The sequence below is a fragment of the Corvus hawaiiensis genome, chromosome 5 (assembly GCF_020740725.1).
Source record: "Corvus hawaiiensis isolate bCorHaw1 chromosome 5, bCorHaw1.pri.cur, whole genome shotgun sequence".
NCBI lineage: Eukaryota > Metazoa > Chordata > Aves > Passeriformes > Corvidae > Corvus > Corvus hawaiiensis.
The window spans coordinates 75850803-75869170 of NC_063217.1; the positions used below are offsets into that span (position 1 = coordinate 75850803).

Consider the following 18368-nt stretch of genomic DNA (forward strand, 5'->3'; position numbering starts at 1 on the left):
GATCAGGAAAAGTCATTGAAACAAAAAATGACAGTGAAGTTTGTAAAACTGGTGCTTTCATACCCCACTTAACAGTCTGTGGTTTGTGTTTGAGGTTGTCGTGTATTTGCACTGCAAGGGAATGAACATCCCCTTCCAAATTCTGTCCAACAGATCGCAAAGACCCTCACAACAATATTTATTCTTCACTTCCCTTCGTGGCAATTTATTCTCCAAATTACTATGAGCAATTCTTTAATTTTTCCTGGAGACAATCACATGGCAGAGACAGTTCGCAAAGGAGCACAGAGTTGTGGTAGGAGAAGAGAGTGATGAGAGCTACGCCTTCCTGTGCTCTTATCCCTACACCAGGGAAATATACACTATGCAAAGTCATATTTTCCAGTGCTTTCACTTAGAAAAGCTCTTCCTGGGAGACGGGGAGCAGATGTTTTTTTCTCAGGTGCTCAGACTGGAGAGGGAGCACTGAAAAGACGAGGAATATTTTCATTTTTTTCCAGCAGTTTCCGAGAAGATCATTGGCGCGGGTACGAATGGCTGGAGGGGAACTACGAAGTAGTTTTCTAATCTTTGTTCTGGTATGGTATGTCGCTCCTTTTTGCCTTGAGTATTCCCCCGCTCCCGGCTCCGCTGGCCGTCCGGGGGCGGCGGCAGCGCCGTGTGGGCGCCTGGGGTGACGCTGCTGCCCCCTGCTGGCCGGGACGGGCCCTGCAGCAAGGAGGGGCGCGTGCGCGCTGACTCGGCAGGCTCGAGGGCGCCACCTGCGGGCTAAAGCGCGGCACTGCGGGGAGGGGCGGAGCGCATGCGCACTGATCACGAAGAAGCCGCACATCACGTGGCCATTGAGGGCGCCACGGCAGCAGCAGCGAGCATGCGCAGTGGAGGGCAGCCTCCCAGCATCACGTGGCACTGCAGGGCGGGAATAGCGCGGCGCTGGCGCGCATGCGCCGTGGCGGTTCTGCTCGGAGTGCTGCCGCCCTGTGGGGACCGTGCGGTGCTGCAGGGCCGGGGGCGGCGGGGGCGTGTCCGGAGCGGCGGCGCCGGTCGCGGGCGTGTGCGGCTGCGGGGCCCGGAGCGCCGCGGGCGGAGCAGCGCTGGGAGCACCAGACGCGGGTCCCGGCCGCGGTAAGACGATGGAGGAGCCGAGCGGTTGCTGTGGCTTTAGCCGGGTTGAAGGTAAGCGGGGCCAGGCGACCCGGCGGGGCCCGGGAAAAGCCCTGGGGAAGGGGACGGTGCCTGCCGGGGGCGGTTCCTGAGCGGGCGGCGGGGGCAGCGCTGGGGCGCGGGGCGAACGAAGGCTGTCCGGGCGCGGAGCCGGGGAGGAGCTGCGGGGCCGGGGCCGGGGCTTGCGGCCTGCACGGCGGGAGCCTTTCCTGGGAAACAAACGCTGGAGTTTGTCCCAGCCCGGCCCCGTGCCAAGGGGCAGCACAGCAGAGGGGGGAGCAGGAGGGGCAGTGTGGCGGCGCAGGGAAGATGGGGCTGGAGGCAGAGCTTGTGTGTTTCTTTTATTAATATGAACGTGCAAAGCGAGGTGGGATGGAAGCACTGCGGGTGCTCGGGCAGGTGAGACAGGACTCAGGGGAGGGAGTCGCTTTCCTGAGCTCCTAAAGTACCACTTGCATCTCTCAGGAGCAGTCGTGAGAAGTTTCCCGTTTGGAGCTGGGCTCCAAAGAGAAGGAACTTGAAATTGCTACTTCTGATAAAACTGTAAGTATGGGGACTGTGTGAAGCTCGCTGCTATAACCAACCAGTAACTTCCACTGACATTTTAACTATTAAAAATGGTGACTTTTATTTTCTCTGTGCACAAACCACTTGGCTTTCCAATGCAAGGTTCAGGGAGACTGTGAATTGCAGTCCAGAGCATCCTCAGGCTCCTGGTGCTTGGGGCTGCAGTGTTTGGTGTGTAGAAAACATCATAGTCTGTCTGACCAGATGTGGATGTGCATTTCCAAGATACTCAGACTGGGAAAAGTCCAAGATTGTGGTGGGAAGGGCTTTCTCCCATGTTTGGACAGCATCAAGGCAGGGAGATTTTTACAATAACTCTTGTCTTTGCTTTCCCAGCCCAGGGTTAAGTTGTTCCCTGAATGGGATGTGGAGTGAGAAGGTCTCTGTTGGCAGAGTGGGAGACAGGGACATGCCTGGTTGGTTTGTCCTGGGTGGGCAGGGAAATCTGATATTTCCAGTATGGGGTTGTGGATATTTAATCAATCCAGGGGTGCCAACATGGTGGTTCAGGGCAAAGGGGAGCAGGGACTGACAGACACTGGCACTAGATGTTCGGTTGTTGCTGGAAATGAGCAGCTTGACCTCCTCTGAGGCTGTGCCGGGTGTGGAGTTGGGTCCTGTCCAGCCTCAGGTCTGTGCAGCAGGTGCAGACAGGGCAGGTTTGGGGCCTGCAGTATTCCCAGCCTCATAATTCTTTGTCACTGTTTGTCTCCTTGCAGAGGAAAAGTGTCCCTGCTTGGCTGTTTGTTCCTTGCAAGCAGCAGAGCCCAGCCCCGAGATTCCTCAGCGTTTGTGACCCGCAGTCACTGTCACCACAGCTCCCTTTGCCACTCCCCTGCTGAAGGGCAGGAGCTGCACAGAGCCAGGGGCATCCAGCTGCAGGATCCAGGAGGATGCAGCTCCTCTTTTCAAGGAGGCAAGAGGTGTGGGTGCAGGAGCTGGAGGGAGTGTTTCCCAGGCAGTAATTGAGGTAGCCTGTTTTGGGTGGAAATGGCGCTTTTTAATGCGTTTGTGTTCAAAGGCAGCAGCAGGACTGGTGCTGGGTCTCCCTGGGCAGGTGTAGCAATGCGTAGGAGTAACTTTGTCTGGGTGTTGTCTGAAGAATAACGTCTTAAAACTGTTCAAGTTCCTATCGGTCTACTGGAAATTTGATGTTCTTGTGTACATGGGAACTCTGGCCCTGCTTGTGGAGATGTCAACAAAAGGACTTAGGATGCTCTGCATACACAATGAAAATAAACATTACCATTGGATAAACTGCTGTTACATTGTAGATGTGCAGAAGTGCTGAGCCTCCAAGAGTGGTTTGAGGGTTTGTAAAAGCAGAACAGGGAATAGACAAGTGGGCTTCAATAGGCTGTGGACCATCCCCTGTTATTTACAGAACACTTAATCCAATAGTGAACCAAAGCCTGTGGCAATGATTCTAAACAAGAGTTGTGCCTTTTTTTCTTGAGGTCACTGGGAAGCGTGGGACAAGAACTGAACGATAACTTCTTGTGAGCCTGGCAGAGAACCAGCAAATTCTGCTGGAAGAATATCCACGAGTACCTGTGAGATGATGACCTACAGTTTTAAAATGAATCTGAACAGTAAAACACATTATTTTGAAGGAAAACCTCGGGTGGAACACGTGAGAAAGATGATTGCATGAGAGATTTCTTGAAAGCTAGGAATGGTGTTGGGGTTTTTTATGTGAGCAAGGCATCTGAAAACACTCCATGGAAGGCTAGAGAGGTTAGTGAGGAGCTGAGGACACGCTTGGGATCGCTGCTGCCTCGCATGCTATTCCTGCACTTGCAGCCAGTTGTCCCAGGATGGTTTGGCTGAAGTTAAAATTGCCACTTTATCCTTTATCTTTATCAACAGTCTTCAGTTCAAAGGGAGGATTTTCCTGTATTCTTGGCTTTTTAAGAGCTTTACTTTTGCCCAAGAAAGAGCATCGTGGTCTTGCTGTTGTGTTGATTCCATTTTCAAGGAGAGGCTGGAGCCTGGATTTCTATCTCTTACGTGGCCTTGTTGCTAAAGAAAAGTGCTAAAGGTGACTGCAAAGGCACGTCCGGGTGCTCCGGAAGTCAGGAATGGTTGTGACTTTATGTCCTGGTTTTGGCTGGGACACTGAGCGGGTGTACCCTACTGGTTCTTCCTGATCTCCTTTGGCTCTCCTGCTTGAAATAAAAGTGTCGTTCCCCTCCGTCCCTTCCATAATTCCAGGGTCAGTATTGATTCTGTTATGGCTGGCTAATGAGCAGAGGGCTGGCAGAGGAAATGCTGCCTGGAGTGTGGTTGCACAGCATGCGTGAGCAAACTTTCACATGAGCTTCCAGCGGCTCCTGGTCTGCGAGGCAAACAGAGGCTTATTTCAAAAGCTCTTTAATGGAGAAGGTTAAGTATTTTGGAGGCTTCTACCTAATTCAGTTAAAGCTTTTCGTATCACTGATGACAGATATAATGGCAGTAGTGCTCCCCCCCCCAGCCCCCGTGCCAAGGGCTCAATCTCGCATCGAGGCTTCAACTTTGCTCTGAGCCCTCAGCCGCCTGCTCACCTCCCACTGCGCCTCTGAGGGCGGAGCTGATGCACTTCCCAAAAGTCTCTGGCAAGGGCAGTTCAAGCAGTGCTTATGCAGGTTTTAGCTTTAGGCTTTTGTTTTGAGCTTTGCCCCGACAATTCTGTGCTTTGCATTCAGACTCTATTGTATTTAATTTGTGTTTCCCCCTGCTTTTTTATTCTTGCCCTTTCCCCGCTGTTTCTCCGCTCTGTGCATCTTCAGACTTTTAGCTGTGTGCTTCTCTGGCCTCTTGATGAAAAGAAATTGATAAATATGAGGACTAGAGACTTTTGGGGGGGGTGGGGTGAGGGGCTTGCTGTAAGGAGCCAAAATAAGAGTTACTTTGTCGATGTGGTTGGTGAGCAGGAGTGCCTGTGGACCGAGAGCACAGGTGCTGCCTAGTTCTGCTGTTGCCACAACTCATGTACACCCCTGTTTGAAGCTGCGAGTCCAGGCATAAACTGATTAAAAAAAAAAAAAAAAGTTATAGGAGTAACTGTTAATAGCCGCGTAGAATCCCAGCACGGGGCCTGGGGAGGGCCAGGGGCGTGGGCGGGGCGGGCCGGCGTCTCTGACAGGAGGGGGCGGGCTCGGGGTGGTGGCGACGGGACAGCGGCGGAAGGCGGGGCTGGCTGGGCCCGTGTCTGTCATAGGGGTGGGCGGGAGGGGCGGGGCCGGAGGAGTGACAGCGGTCCGGGCGGGGCGGGGCGGGGCCGGAGGAGTGACAGCGGGGCCGGGCGGGGCCGGGCGGGGCCGGAGGGGTGCCAGCGGTCCGGGCGGTGCGGGGCCGGAGGAGTGCCAGCGGTCCGGGCGGGGCCGGAGGAGTGCCAGCGGTCCGGGCGGTGCCGGGCGGGGCCGGAGGAGTGCCAGCGGTCCGGGCGGTGCGGGGCGGGGCCGGAGGAGTGCCAGCGGTCCGGGCGGTGCCGGGCGGGGCCGGAGGAGTGCCAGCGGTCCGGGCGGTGCCGGGCGGGGCCGGAGGAGTGCCAGCGGTCCGGGCGGGCGCGCTCACGGGCAGCCCCGGGGGGCCCTTCCCGCGCACGGAGCGCGCCCCGGCCCCGCCCCGCCCCGCCCGCCGCTCCCGGCCGTGCCCGCCACGCGCTCCCCTGGGGGGCGGGGCCTGGCGCCGCTGTCCAATCAGCGCTGCGAGCGGCGCGCGGGAGCGGCCAATGGCGGGGCAGGGCGGCCGGCTTGAGCGGCGGCACCGGAAGGCGCGCGTCCGTTCCGGGTCGCGTGAGGGGCTGCGGGGCCGCGCTCCGGCCGGTTTTGGGTGGAAATGGCGCTTTTTAATGCGTTTGTGTTCAAAGCCAGCCGCTGGACTGGCGCTGAGCGCGGGACGTGCGCGGGAGCAAGGTAAGCGCGGGGAAGCTGTGGCAGTAGTCGTGAGCTGTCGGTGGCTGGGCCTGGTGGCGGCTGGGTCTCCCTGGGCGGGTGTAGCAATGCGTAGGAGTAACTTTGTCCGGGTGTTGTCTGAAGAATAGCGTATTAAAGCTCTTCAAGTTTCTATCGGTCTACTGGAAATTTGATGTTCTTGCGTACATGGGAACTCTGGCCCTGCTTGTGGAGATGTAAAATAAGCCCTTAGAGTGCTGTGGATACATAGCAGAAAACGGACATTACTAGAAGTTATTTTTGGAGAGACTGCTGTTGTATTATAGATTTGCAGAAGGGCTGAGCCTCAAAGAGTGGTTTGAGGGTTTGTAAAAGCAGAACAGGGAGTAGACAAATCAGCTCTAATAGGCTGAGGAGTGTCTCCTTGTATTTATAGAACCCTTGACCCAACAGTGGACGCAAAACCTGTGTAAAACCATTCTCAGTAAGAGTTGTACCTTTTTTTCTTGAGGTCACTGGGAAGCGTGGGACAAGAACTGAACAATAACTGCTTGCGGGCCCTGGCAAGGAGAGGAGCAGCAAATTCTGCTGGAAGACTTTCTGTGAGTACCTGTGAGATGATAATCTTAACAGCTTCAAAATGAATCTGAACAGTAAAACACATTATTTTGAAGGAAAACCTCGGGTGGAACACATGAGAAAGATGATTGCATGAGAGATTTCTTGAAAGCTAGGAATGGTGTTGGGGTTTTTTATGTGAGCAAGGCATCTGAAAACACTCCATGGAAGGCTAGAGAGGTTAGTGAGGAGCTGAGGACACGCTTGGGATCGCTGCTGCCTCGCATGCTATTCCTGCACTTGCAGCCAGTTGTCCCAGGATGGTTTGGCTGAAGTTAAAATTGCCACTTTATCCTTTATCTTTATCAACAATCTTCAGTTCAAAAGGAGGATTTTCCTGTATTCTTGGCTTTTTAAGAGCTTTACTTTTGCCCAAGAAAGAGCATCGTGGTCTTGCTGTTGTGTTGATTCCATTTTCAAGGAGAGGCTGGAGCCTGGATTTCTATCTCTTACGTGGCCTTGTTGCTAAAGAAAAGTGCTAAAGGTGACTGCAAAGGCACGTCCGGGTGCTCCGGAAGTCAGGAATGGTTGTGACTTTATGTCCTGGTTTTGGCTGGGACACTGAGCGGGTGTACCCTACTGGTTCTTCCTGATCTCCTTTGGCTCTCCTGCTTGAAATAAAAGTGTCGTTCCCCTCCGTCCCTTCCATAATTCCAGGGTTAGTATTGATTCTGTTATGGCTGGCTAATGAGCAGAGGGCTGGCAGAGGAAATGCTGCCTGGAGTGTGGTTGCACAGCATGTGTGAGCAAACTTTCACATGAGCTTCAAACGGGTCATGGTTTCTGCTGCCCGGTGACTGTCCTGGGAGCTGTTCTGCTTGAAATCTTTAGGGAGAAATGCAACACAAAAGGTTAAATCTGTGCCTGAACTGAGAGAGGCTGGGACTGTGCTGTGATGGTTTAGCCTTGAAAATGGAAGCACCCTTTGGCTTATTCCACATATTGAGCATAATGTTAGAGAACAGGTAAAATAGCCATTGGCAGTTGCAGCCCGTGACTCTCTCAGTTCCCTGTCTGGCCAGACTTTTCTGAGCTCCTGGGAAAGGAGCTGCAATTTCCTCTTTCTCCAGCCGGGGTCGCCTCTGCGTTAGGCAGAGCCATTCCCGCCGTGTGGGGTGCTCAGTGCGTGCGGGTGTTTCTGCGTGTACAGAAGGGCAGCACGATTCAATTTTTGTAGCCTAAAAAGGTCTTTTTCTAGAACTTGTACTAATTCAAAAGGTTTTTGTGGTAATTTTTTCCCGTTTATTTCTCTTCTCTTCTCTACTGCTCTGAGGCATGCCTGTGATCTGTGGAGTTCCCTGCTATTGGGCTGCGTGTCTTTTTAGTGCTGTCACGGAGATTGTCCAAACAGGCAGTGGGAACCAACCTGGCTGTGCTAAGCAGAGCTTGGACTTGGAAAGTTCTAGTAAGATTTTAGTGCTCTGCCTTGCAAGGTATGTGTGGGGTTCTAAGAATTGAAGGTTGATAAAGCATGAGTTAGGCCATAAATTAAAATCAAACGTAAAGTGCGAGTGCCCCATCGCAATCAAGATGGCCTGTCTCAGTTCCCAGGCTTCCTGCAGTGATAAAGCAGCCCCCAAAGCAGCCTCCAGTTAAGTATCAAAAGTTTTTGGAACAGTGAGTGTTATTACAAGCATTTCAATACATACCTAGATATAATAAAGTGCATTGAGTGTGTGATTCCAGCCTCAACTCTGATTCTCCTGCAGTTTGCTGGTTTACAGGAGATCCCATAATGTTTTCTTACTACACTTCAATGTGGAAAGCAATTTCAGCTGGTTCAGAAGTTACTGTTGGCTGTTGTCAAAAAGACACATAGAAGATGTTTTTTTTTTTTCTCTGTTGTGTACCTAGTGAGCCAACAGAGAGCGAGTATTCCTCGCAGAACTGTGGGGCGTTTGATCTGGACAGTGCCCTCTGTATCAGCAGCAGGGCCGCAGGCAGTTCCGTACAGCTTTGGAGCCTGGTGGCTGCAGAGGAGCCTGGGTGGCTGGAGCAGTGCCGGCATGGCGAGGTCCTGGCTGTGCTCTGTGAGCCACCTGCGTGGTTGCTGCACTTCTCTGGACAGTCGGGGCGTCTGGAACCTGCTTCTCCCTGGGAGATGGAGGCAGTGTGAGCTGTGGGCTTAACTGCTGCAGAGCTGGATGTCAGGGTTACTCCAGAAAGGTCAGAGGAAAGAAATCTAAAAGCCTTCTAGAAGCTGAGTAGGTGTAATCTTGACAAAGCTTTTTGTAATCCTTATATTGTTGTAACATTATCCACAGCCAGGCTCAGCCCCTTATTGGAAGGCTAGCAGCACTGTTTGTGCCTGTCACGGGGATGGGGATATTCCATCTAGCTCTGGTGAGCAGTGTCAGTGTCTCACCTGCTGTTGCCTGTGGGAGCCCTGCTGCTATGGCTGGACCCTTAGCAATCATCCTCTGCCAGAAGATGAATTTTTGTGTCTTTTCTGGATGTACAGCCAGCCTATCCTTTTGTAAGAAGCTTAACCCCCGACGACACTAGCTGGGGTTGCTATTTCTTCCCCTTTTCTTATGGGCTTTTGCAGACCACCCATACAGCAGGCTGGTCTGGGAGGTTCATTCTCTAAAGTGAGCCTGTTGTGACAGAAGCATTGCATATACTTCCTTATTAACCAGTTCTGTTCCAAACTTGATCTGGAAAAGTGTATGTGAGAAATGATCTGTAGGAGGTTGAATTCACCTGAAAGCCACTACAAGTCTCATGACCAGAAGAACTCGGCAGGCAGACAGGTCCTGACTTCTTTACACAGGTGTATGTTTACCCTGTCTAGCCCTAACCTCTACTCTGGTATGCATTAAATATTACTTGTTTATTCAAGGTGATAAAGGGCCTGTGGATATTAGGACTGGTATTGACAAAAGCCTTAGGAAATTATGCAATACTTGGGAACTCCTTTTTTATGTTCCAAAACAAGTCTCTCAGTGACTGTGCTGATCTTTTGGGAGGGGCTTGGTGTGATGGGCCAGAGAGGAAGACTCCAGCCCCACTGATGTGTCTGAGGACCCTGTAAGCTTGGACGTGGCTTCCATGGTGATTGGAGCAAGTTCTAGCTGCATTTCTATGGGTAGTAGTGCAGCCATCAAAAGTGTTTAGGCGCTTCAAATAATTAGGTGGTGTCTGTTGGTGGAAATTAGGGAACTTAGTAAGCTGAGGATTCATCCTTTCTCTGGTATTCCACTGATTGGGGGTGGGGAGGGGAGGGGGGAGAGGTTTCCACTAATAAAACCAAACCATATAAAAATCCCCAAGTCCTGGTGTTGGTGTTCTCAGTTGTGTGAGAGCTACAACCAGATCATCAGATGAAATCCATGCCTGGGAGAGTGGAACTTGTTGATTTTTTTTCTGCCCCTGAGTACTGGCTGTGAAGGCAGTTGGATGATCATTTTGGATTTCAAATGTGTGTTCCTGAAGCTGGGTAAGAGCACTGGTAGCACTCGTTCCCCTAAAGCGGGTGGCTCGGGAAAGCTTTCCAGAGGACCCGTTTCACGTGTGGAAAATCACTGAAGCTGAGGATGGTGTTGCATCTTACCAACAGCGTCCTCCTGACATGATTTCTTTCCCGTTTACTGTTTCCCTATATCCCCAAAGGGTTCCCAGTCAAGAAAAAGAGGGTATTATAAAAATCCTTATTTCTTTTAAATGAAGCCGCCTTTGTCTGTTTAATAAATTGCTATGGAAATTGTGTGAGTCATGCAGGGAATCATAACTAATTTCAAACACTTCTGCCCTTGCAATGCAAAATACCTATCAAATGCCATGTCACTGGACAGTGCAGTGTGAAAGAGACTGCCCTTCTTCCAGATGTCAGTTTGCAGTTTCATCTCTTGAAGGCTTAGTGTGCATTTCTTCCCAGTGGAATGGGGGATAGGTAGGTGTGGAAATTGTGTTACTTGTTGAGACTGCTTGTGGAGGTGACAAGCAGAACTTTTTATTTCCAGAAACCATATGTGAGATGCTCTGCTGCTCACGCGCATCGTGCTGCATGTTTGAGAGGTGTGATGGAGCACAAAAGCACTTGGAATGCTCAGAAATGGGGCCACTGGATTTGGAGTCCTGAAATGAGCTGTGGGTGTCCCTTTATGGTGCACACTGATTTCTGTTATTTCACTTACAGGATCATGAAGCGGAAAAGGGAAAAGCAGCAGGAACAGGATAAGGAAGCAAGCAGAGAATGTTATTTCAAATAGTAGGAGAGGCTAAAGCAGGTCTGAAGTTTCGTGTAGCTTTTGTGTTTATCAGCTGTTACTTACAAAGGATCAATTAATATAATTATTGCTTCCCTCCCTCTCCGAGGTCCATCTCTTTAAGTCATAGCTGTGGTAGCATAGACAGATTATTCCCATTAGGTAGTAGTGCATGAACTGTAGATGGTTTTAAACGCCTAAAAATGGTATGATTTCCTGTAGTGCACATTCCCCACAACCAGGCTGCTGACTGTGACTCCATGTAGAAAAGCATATGGACAAGAAAGAGCAATGTGGAGCGTCCTTTACTTCATTCTTTGCTGTAATTTATCGAAGCGAAGCACAGGTTAGGAGAGGTGAGTGTATTTCATGGAGCCCATGAATTGTATCATTTCAGTGATAGAACAGCTGTAAATAATGGCCAGTTACTTGTGCTGTAGGGGAAAATAAAAGCTAAATGTCTTTCCTATCCAGAGGACCTCTGGTTTTTAGTCTTAAAGACTGAAAACAGAGTCTTCAGACTGTGGTGGGACTCATACTCTTTTAAAGCTGGCTTTCTCGGTCTCTGACATTGCCCAGCTCACAAATTTCCTTCCCTATCCTGAATTTGCTTTCTGCAGTAGCCTTTTGCGAATTAAGTATTCAAAAACGATTGTCATGTTTAAGGTCAGAAGATATCAGTTAAAAAGCTCTTAATGCAGATCATGAATAGACAGGTCTCCCTTCAGGCTGAGTGTTTGTGTTGGGGGCTGTCATTCCATGGGCTGCTCGAACAAGGCAGAGAACACACCCCTGCTGGCTGTTCACCATGTCTGGGGGTGTTGGGGTGCTTGGGAGGGAGGTGCTGTCATGCTCCTGCAGAAGGCAGCAGCTGCTGGGACACCTTTAAGCTCAATGGAGCCACAGCCCCATCTCTGTGTGTGTGCTGCTGAGCTACAGTCTGGCTTGAGACAGCACCCTATCATGAAACTAAAGCTCTCCAGTCAGAGGAAGGCTCCTGGGCTCAGTTCTGACCTCAGTCCTCCTCTGCTGCTGTCAGCTGGATTTTCCCTCTGTGGAACCGGGAGCAGGACTGGAGCTGTAGTTGCCTCATGTTCTCAGTGGTAGCCTGTCGCAGGTGTAGCTGTGAGCCCAGTGACTGCTACAGGAGCTAAAACCACTTTCACACAAGATTCCACTGGGAAGCTGGTACTCTGGAGGTAGTTCTTTACTGCTGCTGGGCACCCACGAAGTGCCCCTTCCTGAATGCCTTTGTGAAGCACCTTGTCAATTGTCAAGAAGTGGCTGTCACTGCTAACAGGACTTAATGACACTTCAGATTCTGTGTTCACGTACAGCTGAATCTTGGCGCTGCAGAAGTTGGTTGAGAAACAGTTGTTTCAGTGGGGTTTGGGTTATGCTTGTGAGCATCAGGTGAATTAAAAAGAATTGGTTGATGTAGTTAATGCCGGTGGTGTGAGGGGGGTGCTGTTGCTGTGGGGCCTCTGGACATGGCCTTGGCAGTGTCCAGAAATGCCCTAGTGTGTTCTCTCCAGTTGGAGTTGGCCGAGGCAGACAAAAGTAGTTTTGATCACTTCCCTGAACTTGGGAAATAGAAGCCAAGTCTAAAAATCATAGAATGAAATCATGGAATAGGTGGGGCTGGAGGGTACCTTTATAAGTCATGAGTCCCACCCCCCTGCCATAAGCAGGGACACCTTTCTTGCAGTCTTTCTTAATTCTTCTTCTTTCCTGTGTATGATTACGAGAGAGAAATCCTAGTGTTTGAGGTGAGAGTTGTTCAAATGCAAACTTGGTTTGCAAGAATGATTAATTGCATCTCCTTGCAGCACTAAATGTGCTTCTGGACTTGGACCTGAACTATGTGCAGGTTTGGTTGATAAAAGAGAATTTGGTGGCCATAAAGTACATCTTATCTTTCCAAGAGAAGTCAGAGGGGTTACACTGGTTTTCTGGGGTAACTCAGTGGAATTGAGCTCAATTCCCGAGGACTTGAGAGTGCATGGAAGGTGGGGCCACATTTGGGGTATAAGAGGACATAAAGCAAACCCCAGAAAGTCTGGACCTTCAAAAGCATTAGAAAAATGAATTTTGACAGCCTAGTAGGTGACACATTATATTAGGGACCACAAATGGAACTGAGCAAGCGACCTCAGATGTTGCAAGAAGAAATTGCGCCCTGTATGATTTCACTCGAGCGTGGCAGCTGCCGGGCGCTTGCTCTGCGGCAGAGGCCTTTCCCTCAGGGACAGTCCGGCAACCTCACACCAACAGGTGCACCTGTGCAGCTCCCGTTCTGGCAGCGCACAGAACAAAGGAAGTGCTTTACCAGGTGCAGTTCACACCTGTGCTGGCAGTCAAAAATGTGCTCAAGGTTTACATGGGAGCAGTGGGAGAGTGGCAGGTCAAGAGCTGGGCTCCAGCCAGGAGGCTCTGGGAACTGTGTGGGGTCGGCTCCCAATCTTCTCCGTCTGCCCCTGCCAGCCCATGGGGCACAGGTGTCTGGAGACTGCAGAGAGGCTGCTGTAGCCCACTGTGAGTCTGAAATGGGACAGTTGATACACAGGGCACAGGGACAGGGATGGACCGGGTCAAGCCCGTGCTGCTGGGATGATGCACAATGCACACCAAGTACTCGCCCCGTTTGGAAATGTTTGCTTTTACAAGCTGAGCTGCCAAGGTGGAGAGCAGAACACAGGGAACCTGGTTGGAATGCACAGGTGTCGATGGACATTTCCTAATCATCCTTTCAGGCAGTTCCTGGAAACTTGTGTTTGTGTGCTATTTTGTGAAAGAATAGGTAGCATCCATACCTAGAGGGTCAGCTGTTTTTTTTTGTCAGCTGCTATGTGATTATTGCATGTGGAAAGCAAACCAGGTGGGAGATGAAGCACTGGCACTCCTAAAAGATATCCAGTAGCTCTGAAGTAAACCAGAAGCCTGAGCTGATAATCACTGTGTCGCTTATCACGTAGGAATGCATTTGTTCCATTCCCCACAAATTAGTCCTCATGATGATGAACATTTTCACACTTGTGATAGTTTCTTCTAATAAACAGTGTTATGTGTAGCTGACCAAAGCAGAGCAGCATTAATAAAGTGTTTGCAATACTCTATGCAGTTAAGCAGAGAAACAAAGCAGGAAAAAAAAAGGAAAAGGTATCTTTCAGAAATAGTAATTTCCTTCTGAAGTCGGCAGAGATGCTGCAGTGCAAACCTAGCAGAGACACGTGAGTAGGCACAGTGCTGTGAACTGGAGGTCTGTGCTGGTGTTGGGGGGGTCAGCACACCTGAAGGAGTGGCTGGAGGGTTTCTGCGTCAGTGTATAATCATTTTGTGGGGTTTTTTTCAGCCCTTTCTTGTATTTTTATAATTTTTGAGCTCTCAGATGAGCTGATGTGCTCAAAGTACTGTGGTTGACTCTTTTTTCCCTGTGTGTGAAGTCTGCATAACACCCGTCTCAAAGTGTGTGTCCAAACACTTGGCTTTTATTGATGGCAAAAGGTTTCTAACCCGTTCCTTCTGCTTCACTTTGAGCAGAACAATGCTGTTGAATCAGTTTGCATTTTGGTTGGTGGGGAGATTTCTGATTCTTGCTAGAGGAACTTGGTGTAGCTTGTGCATGTCTTGGCTAAATTGTAATACTGTGGGTTATTGATCAGACTAATCACTAAAACAAGTGAAAAAGCAAATTTGAGATCGAAATGGTCTTTGTCACACTAGTCTGCTGCAGCTAAAATGGGGTAAAGCAAGGGAAGTTCTGGTTTCTGGAGAGATTTCTGTGTATGTCCAGCCTTTATGCTTTCACTGTTGGATTTAACCCCAAAACCCTCCCAGTTGTAGGTGCCGGTAGAAAGACCAAGCTGAATAGCAGGTTGGCTAAACTGACCGTTTCATGAGGATTTCAATTGTTTAGGAACCTTACCTGTCTCTTGTTCTTTCCTGCCTGCTTTTTCTCTGGTCTTTGACTCTTGTAAATATGTAAATATTTCTTTAACTGCTGAAGCCAGGAGCATCCATCGTGCCTGCTCTGCTGCTTTGCCAGCCTGCTTGTGCTAAGTCAGCACCCTGGAACGTGCTGAGGGTGCTGTTCCTGGCAAGCCAGCTCAGAGTTCCTGACTGGGTGTCCGATGCAGATGCAGCAATCCCAGCATTCAAAATAAGGACCAGTTCTCTTGAATCACTTAGTGGGAAGTTAAACACTGCTTGGAAGTGTGGCCTGGGTGAGTTGGGACCTCCTAGTCCTCACCTGCCTGATTTGCACTGTTTGCACAGAAAGGGCTTCCGTAGGTAGAGGAGAATGAGCGCGAGTGCCTCTGACGAATTTATCCAACTGTTGGATCCAATAATTTGGGGTTGTCTGCCCAAAGTCAGCTCAAGGAAATGCTCAGGCGATCTGTTACCTGCTCTGTGGGACTTGGTGGAGTATTGGACAGCTGTTGTCAGCAAGAGCTGATCAGGAGATGGCTCTGAAGTAGCTGAGAGGGGCATGTGGCAGAGGGGGATTTTTCCAAGAGCTATTCAGCATCCCCACCACCCTATGCAGAGCACACTGGCAGGGATGGGCACGTGCACTTCAAGCACACCATGCACCATTTCAGAGCGCTGTAGGGCAAATCACCTCTCCTAAAGCCTTTCCAGCATGGAGAAAGCTCTGTGTTCCATCAGCTATGAGGCCTTACCCCGTTTTGTTTTGCTGTCATATATCTTGTCTCAAGTGCCCAAGGCTGACCCACGGGATGCGTTTCCAGCGTTTGATTTCCAGCTGAGCTGAGGTGTCAGAATGACACAGGCTGAGTTTGCACTCAGGAGATGTTCTACAGCCCTTGCTTGCTCTCCCAGAAGAGCTGCCCCTAAAGAACGCTCCTCTCTTACAGTGACAGTTTGCAAACTTTAGTGTTATTCTAATGATTATAATAATAAACAATATGGGAAGGACTGCTTTGGATTTATGGCTGCACGTTGTGTTTTGGCAAAATAAAAGGAACTAGGTGCTGCTTTCTAACCAAGAGCTATTGCATAGGCCTTGATGTTAGCAGCAGAAGTCAAGTACAATATAAGAATTAAGCTATTATAAAATAAACCTTATAACTCAGGGTAGGTTTGCTGAGACTGGTCTATGTAAAAGACGTTTTCTGGCCTCAGAATGACAGACTGCCTTCCATTGTCCAGAACCCAGCTGGAAAAACTATCCCTTCCTTTGATTTAACTCCCAGGGATGTTGTTTTTCTTTTCAGCGTTTTCCCTCAGAATCTATCCATTAAATGCAGAGCAGTGAAGTTTGCTTTTTATGGAAAATATCTATGAACAACGGAGAAGGGATGAAACCTTAGTACAGCAAAAGAGCACTGGACATTCTATAAATAGTAACATTCTCCAAAGTGTGCTGAGTGCCTCTGGTGTCACTAGAGGAAAGCTTTGCACATTGCAGTACAAAATTCAGAGAGAAGTATGTCTCATTGTGAGCACAGACCGACCTCTGCACGGCTGGCTGGCTGTGTGTGCTTACAGATGGCAGGTGAGGGAGCATCCCGCCGCTTTGTATGGAGGGGATGTGCCTTAGGGAAGTTACCCTGTTCTCTGGCTGCCTGTGGCCCTTATCTCCAGGAAAAATCTTGCTGTCCCTTTGAACAAGGCTGATCCAGAGCTTGATATCATGAAGACTTGCTGCTATGTAGTGCTTAAACCTTATAAATGAGGAAGGGACTGGAGTGTAACAAGCGTTCTGCTACAGTTGCTGGTAGTTATTCAAAGAGCAAGGGAAAGGACACATCCTAGTTGGACAGCATCCCATCCAGGGTGGGCTCCTGCCCTCCTGGTGGGGCTGGCATTGGGCATTGGAGCGAACCTGGTTCTTGGGCAGGACTGCGCAGCACAGGGGACTTGGGTAATGTGTCAGCTGGTGTTGTCGGGTCGCTGCAGTCAATCCAAGTTCAGTTCGTGGCATTTCTCCCTTGCCTTCTGTAGGCTTAAGTTGGGTCTTGAAAGAAATTCAACAATTGCATCTTTACATGTCATTGGCTATTTGTTGCCGTCCCTTTATTTAAGGTGAGTGCTGTCGTCTTTGTTTGCTGTGGTGATGTCATTGACTGATACTCGGACTGATGGCTGTTCCTGAACGCTGATGCTGAGGACGTGAGAAATGAGCAATATCACGGGCTTTGGAGTTTAGTATGTCAGGAGATATAATCAGGCGTATTGATTCTTTCTTTCTTACATTTCCTTTCTCACTAATTAAGAGCAAGTTTTTGGTTGTGGAATGGTTCTGCGTGTTCCTTAGAACAATCACTTATTCAGAACCTGAAAACTAAGCAAACTAGAGAGGGAAATAATTGCAACAGGGAACAAAGATTTTCTGTTGGGTGATACTAATACTTTACTTAGTGGATAGGAAATGACAACTGCTCATTAGCTGAGCTAGTCCCACCATGACTCAATTTCCCTTGAGCTAAGCTAGGAAGAAATGCACATCTGTAGAAGACAGATCAAGAAAACTGCAAGGCATGGGAGGATCCACGCGAAGCACACCTGGTGCTGCTCTGCCTGTGGTGGGTCGTGCTCCATGGGCTACAGTCACACGCAGTTCTGAGGTGGTTGCTGGCACTACCCCCGGGACTTGAGGAACCTACTTATGTAGGAATTCGCTCGCTGTCGTGGACTGTGTGTTGTGTTGGAGACATTACCGCTGTGGTTTTCCCCCCAAGAAAATCTGCCTGGAAGACCTGTCCCGATAGAAGTAACGCTACTCCAGCATGAGGAAGGCTTTCTAGAAATCATTTGTACCCTGAGCTAATTAAAATGAGAGATCTCCACTGCCAAACCACAACTGCTTTCTAGTGTCTGGAATCTTGCTTTAAACTGATGCAAATACATGTGTTCTACATCTGTTCTGGAGAGTTCAGCCCTGACATTCCTTCATCCCATGCAATATTTGTGAAGGAAAAAAAGAGGATTGGATGTGCTTCATACAGATAGGATATTTAGTCAGCTTGGAAGTGCCTCCACCATGGTTCCAGTGCTCAGGGACTGCTCCTGACGGCCTGGGTTCAATTGAAGTTGGTAGCTAGTTGTGACTGACTCTGCTCCCACTTCAGTTAATTATTCCAGGTCTGGCATGGAAAACAAGACGGAGGGGGAATGCATTTGCAAACATGAACAGTAGTGCCACTGCAGCCCCTTCTCCTTTCCTTTGGAATGCACTGCAGTTGGAATGGGCATAGGACTGTCAGTACTTCCATCAGGTGCCTGCCTCTAAAGGCTTTTCCCTAGGCTCTGCTCCAGGGAGTTTCCATAACCCCTCTGTGCTCTTTGGTAAGTAGTCCTGCTTTGTTTAGCCACAGGAATGGCTGGACATTGTGAATATCTTAGGGACAGACTCCTGTGTTCGGTGATCAGTAGCAGTGAGATGGTGATTGCACACAAAGCAACTTCTGTTCTCTGTGGAATTGTAACAGTTGTAGGAGTTGGGTTTTTTTGTTTCACTGGCAGCATTTGAGATAAAAGTATTGTCTATCATATGATTCTGAACTAGCGTTGACAGAGTTGTCAAAATAAGGTGGGATAAAATAAACTGAATTTTTCCTTTTACTGGACATATAAAATTAGATAGATCTGTTAATATTATTTGTTGAGTCATTGATTTTTCATCCCAGTACCTGATTCCCTTTCCTCTGGCTCTGAACACAGCTAAGACCCAGAAGCTAGAGATGTCAATGGTGGATATTGCCAGAATCAGAGAGTCTCAAGCTGTGCCCCTTCAATTAGATTTGCTTATTCCTTGGCCCTGTGTGCTGTGTTCCCTTTTTTTCTATCCAGTGTGCCTGTAAGTCCAGCATGCAGTGCAGGTGGAAGCAGAGCACTCCACAGGAACAGTGCAGGGTCAAACAACTAGTGCTGCTGTGGAGTAAGCACCCTGCAGGAGCCCTGCCCATGT

General features: G+C 49.6%; 1 protein-coding gene across 4 annotated transcripts in view; it reads left to right on the forward strand.

Moving 5' to 3' along the window:
• Window positions 1–1005: 1005 nt before the first annotated feature.
• Window positions 1006–18368, forward strand: part of BMP3 (bone morphogenetic protein 3) — a 93901-nt gene continuing 76538 nt past the window's right edge. For 2 of the 4 annotated variants that reach the window (XM_048303031.1, XM_048303034.1), the window contains exons 1-2: window positions 5485–5630; window positions 6121–6211. The gene's annotated coding sequence lies outside the window, so the exon portion shown is untranslated. Of the gene's footprint in view, window positions 1177–1629; window positions 1708–2450; window positions 2648–5484; window positions 5631–6120; window positions 6212–18368 lie in introns of those variants that run through there. The other 2 variants (XM_048303032.1, XM_048303033.1) reach the window with 2 other exon arrangements.